The 13,222-nt window shown below is 55.8% G+C and overlaps 1 protein-coding gene across 1 annotated transcript in view; it reads right to left on the reverse strand.

Annotated features, from left to right (window-relative positions):
* sardh (sarcosine dehydrogenase) overlaps nt 1–13,222 on the reverse strand; it is a 342,235-nt gene that overhangs the window by 53,687 nt on the left and 275,326 nt on the right. The gene's annotated exons all lie outside the window — the stretch shown is intronic.

The raw sequence follows: 13,222 nt of genomic DNA on the forward strand, positions 1-13,222 counted from the left end.
GAGATGGAACGGAGGGAGAGAGAGAGAGATGGAACGGAGGGAGAGAGAGAGAGAGATGGAACGGAGGGAGGGAGAGAGAGATGGAACGGAGGGAGAGAGAGAGAGAGATGGAACGGAGGGAGAGAGAGAGAGATGGAACGGAGGGAGAGAGAGAGAGATGGAACGGAGGGAGGGAGAGAGAGATGGAACGGAGAGAGAGAGAGAGAGATGGAACGGAGGGAGAGAGAGAGAGATGGAACGGAGGGAGAGAGAGAGAGATGGAACGGAGGGAGGGAGAGAGAGATGGAACGGAGGGAGGGAGAGAGAGATGGAACGGAGGGAGAGAGAGAGAGATGGAACGGAGGGAGAGAGAGAGAGATGGAACGGAGAGAGAGAGAGAGAGATGGAACGGAGGGAGGGAGAGAGAGATGGAACGGAGAGAAAGAGAGAGAGATGGAACGGAGGGAGAGAGAGAGAGAGAGATGGAACGGAGGGAGAGAGAGAGAGATGGAACGGAGGGAGGGAGAGAGAGATGGAACGGAGGGAGGGAGAGAGAGATGGAACGGAGAGAGAGAGAGAGAGATGGAACGGAGGGAGGGAGAGAGAGATGGAACTGAGGGAGGGAGAGAGAGATGGAACTGAGGGAGAGAGAGAGAGATGGAACGGAGGGAGAGAGAGAGAGATGGAACGGAGAGAGAGAGAGAGAGATGGAACGGAGGGAGGGAGAGAGAGATGGAACGGAGAGAGAGAGAGAGAGATGGAACGGAGGGAGGGAGAGAGAGATGGAACGGAGAGAGAGAGAGAGAGATGGAACGGAGGGAGGGAGAGAGAGATGGAACGAAGGGAGGGAGTGAGAGATGGAACGGAGGGAGAGAGAGATGGAACTGAGGGAGAGGGAGAGAGATGGAACGGAGAGAGAGAGAGAGAGATGGAACGGAGGGAAAGAGAGAGAGATGGAACGGAGGGAGAGAGAGAGAGATGGAACGGAGGGAGAGAGAGAGAGATGGAACGGAGAGAGAGAGAGAGATGGAACGGAGGGAGAGAGAGAGAGATGGAACGGAGGGAGAGAGAGAGAGATGGAACGGAGGGAGAGAGAGAGAGATGGAACGGAGGGAAAGAGAGAGAGATGGAACGGAGGGAGAGAGAGAGAGATGGAACGGAGGGAGAGAGAGAGAGATGGAATGGAGAGAGAGAGAGAGAGATGGAACGGAGGGAGAGAGAGAGAGATGGAACGGAGGGAGAGAGAGAGAGATGGAACGGAGGGAGAGAGAGAGAGATGGAACGGAGAGAGAGAGAGAGAGATGGAACGGAGGGAGAGAGAGAGAGATGGAACGGAGGGAGAGAGAGAGAGATGGAACGGAGGGAGAGAGAGAGAGATGGAACGGAGAGAGAGAGAGAGAGATGGAATGGAGGGAGAGAGAGAGAGATGGAACGGAGGGAGAGAGAGAGAGATGGAACGGAGGGAGGGAGAGAGAGATGGAAAGGAGGGAGGGAGAGAGAGATGGAACGGAGGGAGGGAGAGAGAGATGGAACGGAGGGAGAGAGAGAGAGATGGAACGGAGGGAGAGAGAGAGAGATGGAACGGAGAGAGAGAGAGAGATGGAACGGAGGGAGGGAGATAGAGATGGAACGGAGGGAGAGAGAGAGAGATGGAACGGAGGGAGAGAGAGAGAGATGAAACGGAGGGAGGGAGAGAGAGATGGAACGGAGAGAGAGAGAGAGAGATGGAACGGAGGGAGAGAGAGAGAGATGGAACGGAGGGAGGGAGAGAGAGATGGAACGGAGAGAGAGAGAGAGAGATGGAACGGAGGGAGGGAGAGAGAGATGGAACGGAGAGAGAGAGAGAGAGATGGAACGGAGAGAGAGAGAGAGATGGAACGGAGGGAGGGAGATAGAGATGGAACGGAGGGAGAGAGAGAGAGATGGAACGGAGAGAGAGAGAGAGAGATGGAACGGAGGGAGGGAGAGAGAGATGGAACGGAGAGAGAGAGAGAGAGATGGAACGGAGGGAGGGAGAGAGAGATGGAACGGAGAGAGAGAGAGAGAGATGGAACGGAGGGAGAGAGAGAGAGATGGAACGGAGGGAGAGAGAGAGAGATGGAACGGAGGGAGGGAGAGAGAGATGGAAAGGAGGGAGGGAGAGAGAGATGGAACGGAGGGAGAGAGAGAGAGATGGAACGGAGGGAGAGAGAGAGAGATGGAACGGAGGGAGAGAGAGAGAGATGGAACGGAGGGAGAGAGAGAGAGATGGAACGGAGGGAGGGAGAGAGAGATGGAAAGGAGGGAGGGAGAGAGAGATGGAACGGAGGGAGAGAGAGAGAGATGGAACGGAGGGAGGGAGAGAGAGATGGAACGGAGGGAGGGAGAGAGAGATGGAACGGAGGGAGGGAGAGAGAGATGGAACGGAGGGAGAGAGAGAGAGATGGAACGGAGGGAGGGAGAGAGAGATGGAACGGAGGGAGGGAGAGAGAGATGGAACGGAGGGAGAGAGAGAGAGATGGAACGGAGGGAGAGAGAGAGAGATGGAACGGAGAGAGAGAGAGAGAGATGGAACGGAGGGAGGGAGAGAGAGATGGAACGGAGAGAGAGAGAGAGAGATGGAACGGAGGGAGAGAGAGAGAGATGGAACGGAGGGAGAGAGAGAGAGATGGAACGGAGGGAGGGAGAGAGAGATGGAACGGAGAGAGAGAGAGAGAGATGGAACGGAGGGAGGGAGAGAGAGATGGAACGGAGAGAGAGAGAGAGAGATGGAACGAAGGGAGGGAAAGAGAGATGGAACGGAGGGAGGGAGAGAGAGATGGAACTGAGGGAGAGGGAGAGAGATGGAACGGAGAGAGAGAGAGAGAGATGGAACGGAGGGAAAGAGAGAGAGATGGAACGGAGAGAGAGAGAGAGAGATGGAACGGAGGGAGAGAGAGAGAGATGGAACGGAGAGAGAGAGAGAGAGATGGAACGGAGGGAGGGAGAGAGAGATGGAACGGAGAGAGAGAGAGAGAGATGGAACGGAGGGAGAGAGAGAGAGATGGAACGGAGGGAGAGAGAGAGAGATGGAACGGAGGGAGGGAGAGAGAGATGGAACGGAGAGAGAGAGAGAGAGATGGAACGGAGGGAGGGAGAGAGAGATGGAACGGAGAGAGAGAGAGAGAGATGGAACGAAGGGAGGGAAAGAGAGATGGAACGGAGGGAGGGAGAGAGAGATGGAACTGAGGGAGAGGGAGAGAGATGGAACGGAGAGAGAGAGAGAGAGATGGAACGGAGGGAAAGAGAGAGAGATGGAACGGAGGGAGAGAGAGAGAGATGGAACGGAGGGAGAGAGAGAGAGATGGAATGGAGAGAGAGAGAGAGAGAGAGATGGAACGGAGGGAGAGAGAGAGAGATGGAACGGAGGGAGAGAGAGAGAGATGGAACGGAGGGAGGGAGAGAGAGATGGAAAGGAGGGAGGGAGAGAGAGATGGAACGGAGGGAGGGAGAGAGAGATGGAACGGAGGGAGAGAGAGAGAGATGGAACGGAGGGAGAGAGAGAGAGATGGAACGGAGAGAGAGAGAGAGATGGAACGGAGGGAGGGAGATAGAGATGGAACGGAGGGAGAGAGAGAGAGATGGAACGGAGGGAGAGAGAGAGAGATGAAACGGAGGGAGGGAGAGAGAGATGGAACGGAGAGAGAGAGAGAGAGATGGAACGGAGGGAGAGAGAGAGAGACGGAACGGAGGGAGGGAGAGAGAGATGGAACGGAGAGAGAGAGAGAGAGATGGAACGGAGGGAGGGAGAGAGAGATGGAACGGAGAGAGAGAGAGAGAGATGGAACGGAGAGAGAGAGAGAGATGGAACGGAGGGAGGGAGATAGAGATGGAACGGAGGGAGAGAGAGAGAGATGGAACGGAGGGAGGGAGAGAGAGATGGAACGGAGAGAGAGAGAGAGAGATGGAACGGAGGGAGGGAGAGAGAGATGGAACGGAGAGAGAGAGAGAGAGATGGAACGGAGGGAGAGAGAGAGAGATGGAACGGAGGGAGAGAGAGAGAGATGGAACGGAGGGAGGGAGAGAGAGATGGAAAGGAGGGAGGGAGAGAGAGATGGAACGGAGGGAGGGAGAGAGAGATGGAACGGAGGGAGAGAGAGAGAGATGGAACGGAGGGAGGGAGAGAGAGATGGAACGAAGGGAAGGAGTGAGAGATGGAACTGAGGGAGGGAGAGAGAGATGGAACTGAGGGAGAGAGAGAGAGATGGAACGGAGAGAGAGAGAGAGAGATGAAACGGAGGGAGAGAGAGAGAGATGGAACGGAGGGAGAGAGAGAGAGATGGAACGGAGAGAGAGAGAGAGAGATGGAACGGAGGGAGGGAGAGAGAGATGGAACGGAGGGAGAGAGAGAGAGATGGAAAGGAGGGAGGGAGAGAGAGATGGAACGGAGGGAGGGAGAGAGAGATGGAACGGAGGGAGAGAGAGAGAGATGGAACGGAGGGAGAGAGAGAGAGAGATGGAACGGAGAGAGGGAGAGAGAGATGGAACGGAGGGAGGGAGAGAGAGATGGAACGGAGGGAGAGAGAGAGAGATGGAACGGAGGGAGAGAGAGAGAGATGGAACGGAGGGAGAGAGAGAGAGATGGAACGGAGGGAGGGAGAGAGAGATGGAACGGAGAGAGAGAGAGAGAGATGGAACGGAGGGAGAGAGAGAGAGATGGAACGGAGGGAGAGAGAGAGAGATGGAACGGAGGGAGGGAGAGAGAGATGGAACGGAGGGAGGGAGAGAGAGATGGAACGGAGGGAGAGAGAGAGAGATGGAACGGAGGGAGAGAGAGAGATGGAACGGAGGGAGGGAGAGAGAGATGGAACGGAGGGAGGGAGAGAGAGATGGAACGGAGAGAGAGAGAGAGAGATGGAACGGAGGGAGAGAGAGAGAGATGGAACGGAGGGAGAGAGAGAGAGATGGAACGGAGGGAGGGAGAGAGAGATGGAACGGAGAGAGAGAGAGAGAGATGGAACGGAGGGAGGGAGAGAGAGATGGAACTGAGGGAGGGAGAGAGAGATGGAACTGAGGGAGAGAGAGAGAGATGGAACGGAGGGAGAGAGAGAGAGACGGAACGGAGAGAGAGAGAGAGAGATGGAACGGAGGGAGGGAGAGAGAGATGGAACGGAGAGAGAGAGAGAGAGATGGAACGGAGGGAGGGAGAGAGAGATGGAACGGAGAGAGAGAGAGAGAGATGGAACGGAGGGAGGGAGAGAGAGATGGAACTGAGGGAGGGAGAGAGAGATGGAACTGAGGGAGAGGGAGAGAGATGGAACGGAGAGAGAGAGAGAGAGATGGAACGGAGGGAAAGAGAGAGAGATGGAACGGAGGGAGAGAGAGAGAGATGGAACGGAGGGAGAGAGAGAGAGATGGAATGGAGAGAGAGAGAGAGAGATGGAACGGAGGGAGAGAGAGAGAGATGGAACGGAGGGAGAGAGAGAGAGATGGAACGGAGGGAGGGAGAGAGAGATGGAAAGGAGGGAGGGAGAGAGAGATGGAACGGAGGGAGGGAGAGAGAGATGGAACGGAGGGAGAGAGAGAGAGATGGAACGGAGGGAGGGAGATAGAGATGGAACGGAGGGAGAGAGAGAGAGATGGAACGGAGGGAGAGAGAGAGAGATGAAAAGGAGGGAGGGAGAGAGAGATGGAACGGAGAGAGAGAGAGAGAGATGGAACGGAGGGAGAGAGAGAGAGATGGAACGGAGGGAGGGAGAGAGAGATGGAACGGAGGGAGGGAGAGAGAGATGGAATGGAGGGAGAGAGAGAGAGATGGAACGGAGAGAGAGAGATGGAACGGAGGGAGGGAGAGAGAGATGGAACGGAGAGAGAGAGAGAGAGATGGAACGGAGGGAGAGAGAGAGAGATGGAACGGAGGGAGAGAGAGAGATGGAACGGAGGGAGGGAGAGATAGATGGAACGGAGGGAGGGAGAGAGAGATGGAACGGAGAGAGAGAGAGAGAGATGGAACGGAGGGAGGGAGAGAGAGATGGAACTGAGGGAGGGAGAGAGAGATGGAACTGAGGGAGAGAGAGAGAGATGGAACGGAGAGAGAGAGAGATGGAACTGAGGGAGAGGGAGAGAGATGGAACGGAGAGAGAGAGAGAGAGATGGAACGGAGGGAAAGAGAGAGAGATGGAACGGAGGGAGAGAGAGAGAGATGGAACGGAGGGAGAGAGAGAGAGATGGAATGGAGAGAGAGAGAGAGAGATGGAACGGAGGGAGAGAGAGAGAGATGGAACGGAGGGAGAGAGAGAGAGATGGAACGGAGGGAGGGAGAGAGAGATGGAAAGGAGGGAGGGAGAGAGAGATGGAACGGAGGGAGGGAGAGAGAGATGGAACGGAGGGAGAGAGAGAGAGATGGAACGGAGGGAGAGAGAGAGAGATGGAACGGAGAGAGAGAGAGAGATGGAACGGAGGGAGGGAGATAGAGATGGAACGGAGGGAGAGAGAGAGAGATGGAACGGAGGGAGAGAGAGAGAGATGAAACGGAGGGAGGGAGAGAGAGATGGAACGGAGAGAGAGAGAGAGAGATGGAACGGAGGGAGAGAGAGAGAGATGGAACGGAGGGAGGGAGAGAGAGATGGAACGGAGGGAGGGAGAGAGAGATGGAATGGAGGGAGAGAGAGAGAGATGGAACGGAGAGAGAGAGAGAGATGGAACGGAGGGAGGGAGAGAGAAATGGAACGGAGAGAGAGAGAGAGAGATGGAACGGAGGGAGAGAGAGAGAGATGGAACGGAGGGAGAGAGAGAGATGGAACGGAGGGAGGGAGAGAGAGATGGAACGGAGGGAGGGAGAGAGAGATGGAACGGAGAGAGAGAGAGAGAGATGGAACGGAGGGAGGGAGAGAGAGATGGAACTGAGGGAGGGAGAGAGAGATGGAACTGAGGGAGAGAGAGAGAGATGGAACGGAGGGAGAGAGACAGAGATGGAACGGAGAGAGAGAGAGAGAGATGGAACGGAGGGAGGGAGAGAGAGATGGAACGGAGAGAGAGAGAGAGAGATGGAACGGAGGGAGGGAGAGAGAGATGGAACGGAGAGAGAGAGAGAGAGATGGAACGGAGGGAGGGAGAGAGAGATGGAACGAAGGGAGGGAGTGAGAGATGGAACTGAGGGAGGGAGAGAGAGATGGAACTGAGGGAGAGAGAGAGAGATGGAACGGAGAGAGAGAGAGAGAGATGGAACGGAGGGAGAGAGAGAGAGATGGAACGGAGGGAGAGAGAGAGAGATGGAACGGAGAGAGAGAGAGAGAGATGGAACGGAGGGAGGGAGAGAGAGATGGAACGGAGAGAGAGAGAGAGAGATGGAACGGAGGGAGAGAGAGAGAGATGGAAAGGAGGGAGGGAGAGAGAGATGGAACGGAGGGAGGGAGAGAGAGATGGAACGGAGGGAGAGAGAGAGAGATGGAACGGAGGGAGAGAGAGAGAGAGATGGAACGGAGAGAGGGAGAGAGAGATGGAACGGAGGGAGGGAGAGAGAGATGGAACGGAGGGAGAGAGAGAGAGATGGAACGGAGGGAGAGAGAGAGAGATGGAACGGAGGGAGGGAGAGAGAGATGGAACGGAGAGAGAGAGAGAGAGATGGAACGGAGGGAGAGAGAGAGAGATGGAACGGAGGGAGGGAGAGAGAGATGGAACGGAGGGAGGGAGAGAGAGATGGAACGGAGGGAGAGAGAGAGAGATGGAACGGAGGGAGAGAGAGAGAGATGGAACGGAGAGAGAGAGAGAGAGATGGAACGGAGGGAGGGAGAGAGAGATGGAACGGAGAGAGAGAGAGAGAGATGGAACGGAGGGAGAGAGAGAGAGATGGAACGGAGGGAGAGAGAGAGAGATGGAACGGAGGGAGAGAGAGAGAGATGGAACGGAGGGAGGGAGAGAGAGATGGAACGGAGAGAGAGAGAGAGAGATGGAACGGAGGGAGGGAGAGAGAGATGGAACTGAGGGAGGGAGAGAGAGATGGAACTGAGGGAGAGAGAGAGAGATGGAACGGAGGGAGAGAGAGAGAGATGGAACGGAGAGAGAGAGAGAGAGATGGAACGGAGGGAGGGAGAGAGAGATGGAACGGAGAGAGAGAGAGAGAGATGGAACGGAGGGAGGGAGAGAGAGATGGAACGGAGAGAGAGAGAGAGAGATGGAACGGAGGGAGGGAGAGAGAGATGGAACGAAGGGAGGGAGTGAGAGATGGAACTGAGGGAGGGAGAGAGAGATGGAACTGAGGGAGAGAGGGAGAGATGGAACGGAGAGAGAGAGAGAGAGATGGAACGGAGGGAAAGAGAGAGAGATGGAACGGAGGGAGAGAGAGAGAGATGGAACGGAGGGAGAGAGAGAGAGATGGAACGGAGAGAGAGAGAGAGAGATGGAACGGAGGGAGGGAGAGAGAGATGGAACGGAGGGAGAGAGAGAGAGATGGAACGGAGGGAGGGAGAGAGAGATGGAACGAAGGGAGGGAGAGAGAGATGGAACGGAGGGAGAGAGAGAGAGATGGAACGGAGAGAGAGAGAGAGAGATGGAACGGAGGGAGGGAGAGAGAGATGGAACGGAGAGAGGGAGAGAGAGATGGAACGGAGGGAGGGAGAGAGAGATGGAACGGAGGGAGAGAGAGAGAGATGGAACGGAGAGAGAGAGAGAGAGAGATGGAACGGAGAGAGAGAGAGAGAGATGGAACGGAGAGAGAGAGAGAGAGAGATGGAACGGAGGGAGGGAGAGAGAGATGGAACGGAGGGAGGGAGAGAGAGATGGAACGGAGGGAGGGAGAGAGAGATGGAACGGAGGGAGAGAGAGAGAGAGATGGAACGGAGAGAGAGAGAGAGAGATGGAACGGAGAGAGAGAGAGAGAGAGATGGAACGGAGGGAGGGAGAGAGAGATGGAACGGAGGGAGGGAGAGAGAGATGGAACGGAGGGAGAGAGAGAGAGATGGAACGGAGGGAGGGAGAGAGAGAAGGAACGGAGGGAAAGAGAGAGAGATGGAACGGAGGGAGAGAGAGAGAGATGGAACGGAGAGAGAGAGAGAGAGATGGAACGGAGAGAGAGAGAGAGAGATGGAACGGAGGGAGGGAGAGAGAGATGGAACGGAGGGAGGGAGAGAGAGATGGAACGGAGGGAGAGAGAGAGAGATGGAACGGAGGGAGAGAGAGAGAGATGGAACGGAGAGAGAGAGAGAGAGATGGAACGGAGGGAGGGAGAGAGAGATGGAACGGAGAGAGAGAGAGATGGAACGGAGGGAGAGAGAGAGAGATGGAACGGAGGGAGGGAGAGAGAGATGGAACGGAGGGAGGGAGAGAGAGATGGAACGGAGAGAGAGAGAGAGAGATGGAACGGAGGGAGGGAGAGAGAGATGGAACTGAGGGAGAGAGAGAGAGATGGAACGGAGGGAGAGAGAGAGAGATGGAACGGAGAGAGAGAGAGAGATGGAATGGAGGGAGGGAGAGAGAGATGGAACGGAGGGAGAGAGAGAGAGATGGAACGGAGGGAGGGAGAGAGAGATGGAACGGAGGGAGGGAGAGAGAGATGGAACGGAGAGAGAGAGAGAGAGATGGAACGGAGGGAGGGAGAGAGAGATGGAACGAAGGGAGGGAGTGAGAGATGGAACTGAGGGAGGGAGAGAGAGATGGAACTGAGGGAGAGAGAGAGAGATGGAACGGAGAGAGAGAGAGAGAGATGGAACGGAGGGAAAGAGAGAGAGATGGAACGGAGGGAGAGAGAGAGAGATGGAACGGAGAGAGAGAGAGAGAGATGGAACGGAGGGAGGGAGAGAGAGATGGAACGGAGGGAGAGAGAGAGAGATGGAACGGAGGGAGGGAGAGAGAGATGGAACGAAGGGAGGGAGAGAGAGATGGAACGGAGGGAGAGAGAGAGAGATGGAACGGAGAGAGAGAGAGAGAGATGGAACGGAGGGAGGGAGAGAGAGATGGAACGGAGGGAGAGAGAGAGAGATGGAATGGAGAGAGAGAGAGAGAGATGGAACGGAGGGAGGGAGAGAGAGATGGAACGGAGGGAGGGAGAGAGAGATGGAACGGAGGGAGAGAGAGAGAGATGGAACGGAGAGAGAGAGAGAGAGAGATGGAACGGAGGGAGGGAGAGAGAGATGGAACGGAGGGAGAGAGAGAGAGATGGAACGGAGGGAGAGAGAGAGAGATGGAACGGAGAGAGAGATGGAACGGAGAGAGAGAGAGAGAGATGGAACGGAGGGAGGGAGAAAGAGATGGAACGGAGGGAGGGAGAGAGAGATGGAACGGAGGGAGGGAGAGAGAGATGGAACGGAGGGAGGGAGAGAGAGATGGAACGGAGGGAGAGAGAGAGAGATGGAACGGAGAGAGAGAGAGAGAGATGGAACGGAGGGAGGGAGAGAGAGATGGAACGGAGGGAGAGAGAGAGAGATGGAACGGAGAGAGAGAGAGAGAGATGGAACGGAGGGAGGGAGAGAGAGATGGAACGGAGGGAGGGAGAGAGAGATGGAACGGAGAGAGAGAGAGAGAGATGGAACGGAGGGAGGGAGAGAGAGATGGAACGGAGGGAGAGAGAGAGAGATGGAACGGAGAGAGAGAGAGATGGAACGGAGGGAGGGAGAGAGAGATGGAACGGAGAGAGAGAGAGAGAGATGGAACGGAGGGAGGGAGAGAGAGATGGAACGGAGGGAGAGAGAGATGGAACGGAGAGAGGGAGAGAGAGATGGAACGGAGGGAGGGAGAGAGAGATGGAACGGAGGGAAAGAGAGAGAGATGGAACGGAGAGAGAGAGAGAGAGATGGAACGGAGGGAGGGAGAGAGAGATGGAACGGAGAGAGAGAGAGAGAGATGGAACGGAGAGAGAGAGAGAGAGATGGAACGGAGGGAGGGAGAGAGAGATGGAACGGAGAGAGAGAGAGAGAGATGGAACGGAGAGAGAGAGAGAGAGATGGAACGGAGGGAGGGAGAGAGAGATGGAACGAAGGGAGGGAGAGAGAGATGGAACGGAGGGAGAGAGAGAGAGATGGAACGGAGAGAGAGAGAGAGAGATGGAACGGAGGGAGGGAGAGAGAGATGGAACGGAGAGAGAGAGAGAGAGAGATGGAACGGAGGGAGGGAGAGAGAGATGGAACGGAGAGAGAGAGAGAGAGATGGAACGGAGAGAGAGAGAGAGAGAGATGGAACGGAGGGAGGGAGAGAGAGATGGAACGAAGGGAGGGAGTGAGAGATGGAACGGAGGGAGAGAGAGAGAGATGGAACGGAGGGAGAGAGAGAGAGATGGAACGGAGGGAGGGAGAGAGAGATGGAACGGAGGGAGAGAGAGAGAGATGGAACGGAGAGAGAGAGAGAGAGATGGAACGGAGAGAGAGAGAGAGAGATGGAACGGAGGGAGGGAGAGAGAGATGGAACGAAGGGAGGGAGTGAGAGATGGAACTGAGGGAGGGAGAGAGAGATGGAACTGAGGGAGAGAGAGAGAGATGGAACGGAGGGAGAGAGAGAGAGATGGAACGGAGGGAGAGAGAGAGAGATGGAATGGAGGGATGGAGAGATTGATGGAACGGAGGGAAGGAGAGAAAGATGGAATGAAGGGAGGGAGAGATTGATGGAACGGAGGAAGGCAGATAGAGATGGAACGGAGGAAGGGAGAGAGAGATGGAACGGAGGGAGGGAGAGAGAGATGGAACGGAGGGATGGAGAGATTGATGGAACGGAGGGAGGGAGAGAGAGATGGAACCGAGGGAGGGAGAGAGAGATGGAACGGAGGGAGAGAGAGAGAGATGGAACGGAGGGAGGGAGAGAGAGATGGGACGGAGGGAGAGAGAGAGAGATGGAACGGAGGGAGGGAGAGAGAGATGGAACGGAGGGAGGGAGTGAGAGATGGAACTGAGGGAGGGAGAGAAAGATGGAATGAAGGGAGAGAGTGAGAGATGGAACTGAGGGAGAGAGAGAGAGATGGAACGGAGGGAGAGAGAGAGAGATGGAACGGAGGGAGGGAGTGAGAAATGGAACTGAGGGAGGGAGAGAGAGATGGAACTGAGGGAGGGAGAGAGAGATGGAACGGAGGGAGGGAGAGAAAGATGGAATGAAGGGAGGGAGAGATTGATGGAACGGAGGAAGGGAGAGAGAGATGGAACGGAGAGAGAGAGAGATGGAACAGAGGGCGGGAGAGATTGATGGAACGGAGGGAGGGAGAGAGAGATGGAACGGAGGGAGAGAGAGATGGAACTGAGGGAGGGAGAGAGATGGAACAGAGGGAGGGAGAGATTGATGGAACGGAGGAAGGGAGAGAGAGATGGAACTGAGGGAGAGAGAGAGATGGAACAGAGGGAGAGAGAGAAAGATGGAATGAAGGGAGAGAGAGATTGATGGAACGGAGGAAGGGAGATAGAGATGGAACGGAGGAAGGGAGAGAGAGATGGAACGGAGGGAGGGAGAGAGAGATGGAACGGAGGGATGGAGAGAGAGATGGAACGGAGGAAGGGAGAGAGAGATGGAACGGAGGGAGGGAGAGAGAGATGGAACGGAGGGAGGGAGAGAGAGATGGAACGGAGAGAGAGAGAGAGAGATGGAACGGAGGGAGGGAGAGAGAGATGGAACGGAGGGAGAGAGAGATGGAACTGAGGGAGGGAGAGAGATGGAACAGAGGGAGGGAGAGAGAGATGGAACGGAGGGATGGAGAGAGAGATGGAACGGAGAGAGAGAGAGAGAGAGATGGAACAGAGGGAGAGAGAGATGGAACGGAGGGAGGGAGATAGAGATGGAACGGAGGGAGGGAGAGAGAGATGGAACGGAGGGAGGGAGAGAGAGATGGAACGGAGAGAGAGAGAGAGAGAGATGGAACGGAGGGAGAGAGAGATGGAACGGAGGGAGGGAGATAGAGATGGAACGGAGAGAGAGAGAGAGAGAGATGGAACGGAGGGAGAGAGAGATGGAACGGAGGGAGGGAGATAGAGATGGAACGGAGGGAGGGAGAGAGAGATGGAACGGAGGGAGGGAGAGAGAGATGGAACGGAGGGATGGAGAGAGAGATGGAACGGAGGGAGGGAGAGAGAGATGGAACGGAGGGAGGGAGAGAGAGATGGAACGGAGGGAGGGAGAGAGAGATGGAACGGAGGGATGGAGAGAGAGATGGAACGGAGGGAGGGAGAGAGAGATGGAACGGAGGGAGGGAGAGAGAGATGGAACGGAGGGATGGAGAGAGAGATGGAACGGAGGGAGTGAGAGAGAGATGGAACGGAGGGAGGGAGAGAGAGATGGAACAAAGGGCGGGAGAGAGAGATAGAACGGAGGGAGAGAG

The sequence above is a fragment of the Heterodontus francisci genome, chromosome 32 (assembly GCF_036365525.1).
Source record: "Heterodontus francisci isolate sHetFra1 chromosome 32, sHetFra1.hap1, whole genome shotgun sequence".
In the NCBI taxonomy this organism is placed as follows: Eukaryota; Metazoa; Chordata; class Chondrichthyes; order Heterodontiformes; family Heterodontidae; genus Heterodontus; species Heterodontus francisci.